This window comes from Penaeus monodon, chromosome 25, assembly GCF_015228065.2.
Source record: "Penaeus monodon isolate SGIC_2016 chromosome 25, NSTDA_Pmon_1, whole genome shotgun sequence".
Lineage (NCBI taxonomy): Eukaryota > Metazoa > Arthropoda > Malacostraca > Decapoda > Penaeidae > Penaeus > Penaeus monodon.
Window position 1 is genome coordinate 41,891,633 of NC_051410.1, and position 1,372 is coordinate 41,893,004.

General features: G+C 36.2%; 1 protein-coding gene across 1 annotated transcript in view; it reads right to left on the reverse strand.

Annotated features, from left to right (window-relative positions):
• Nucleotides 1-1,372, reverse strand: part of LOC119589415 (VWFA and cache domain-containing protein 1-like) — a 30,393-nt gene that overhangs the window by 18,169 nt on the left and 10,852 nt on the right. The gene's annotated exons all lie outside the window — the stretch shown is intronic.

Sequence of the window (1,372 nt, forward strand, 5' to 3'; positions counted from 1 at the left end):
AAAAGGAATCCTTCAATAAGATAAAGAGAAGTGTGGGGCACTCTGTTGAAGGGAGGTACACAACATATGAGTTAACTTTCAGATATACTTAAAATGCATCAGCCAACTATACAAGCACCATGATGAAAGCCTAATAATAAGGGAAATTTTTCATAAAAATGTGGCAGAAACAGCAGTGGCATCAAACTCTGACCATAGTAAAGCAGAGACAGGTAACTAAGGTTTACCCTAGCCCTGAAGCTAGTCAGCAAGCAAAAAAAGGTTTCATTTTCTTTATATGTCTAACTACCATAATGGGGTTGATTAACCAATGAAACCAAAATAATCAAACAAATTCCGGTGCCTTGTTTTCTTGTCAGTGTCACTTATGCTTGGACTTTGATTCCAGGGGAAATTGAAGCAATGATCACCTAAATCCAATCCCGTATTTCTTGGGTATATCATAGCTACAATGTACCTCAACATTATACTTATACACTTTACACTGTTAACATGGGCATATACCATGGTGAAACAAGACTCACAAATTCTAGCAGAATCACCATGCAAGGCATGTACTTGATGTCATTTGCATCACAGGCTCAGGTTTGCCATGGTATATACACTATGCCATTCCTTCCCAATGGGTTAAAGTCAGCATTTTTTCCATTTTCTGAATTTCCATATAAAGTACAATGATATAACTGGTTATTTATCTGACTCTGGGACAACTCAAGTCAAGAATAGTGAAATCCAAATTTAAGACTCAACACTGACCTTTTTTTAAGGATAGGTGGTCCTATCAAATCATGGAAAAAAAACAGATACCAGATGACACCTAAACACATCCCTGTCCAACCACATGTCAAATAATCTTCCAGCTGCAGAGAAGCATACACTGATATACACCTGTCCTTGCCAGATTTATTTTTAAAAATTACCACTGGCTGAAGATAAAGAAAAATAGCAGTTTTGGACAACAGCTAACAACATAATAAAGGAAAAGGCTCATTAGACATGTCTTTCAACAGGAGCAGGAAAACTGAGAGGCTGAAAAGAAATATGGAAAACTCTGAATGAACATTCAGAAAGAAAATTGTGCAACTTTCTTTTAAATGTGGTCTTGTAAAGAATTCCAAATGCATGCAAGAACTACCTGAATTAATATATAAGTAATGAATGGTATAGAATGTATCCTTCTTGCATATTACCCAATAACACAAACATAAGGGCACAGCAAAAAATCATGCCACCTACTGTCATATTGACAGAGATGAATTATCTTGACAGAGCAATAGCCTTAAGAACACAGCAGTCTGCTTCCCTGTCTTTACTTCAAAGTGAATGAGATGCAATGAGAATAAAATGGTGTATATGGTAATGCTTGGTATCA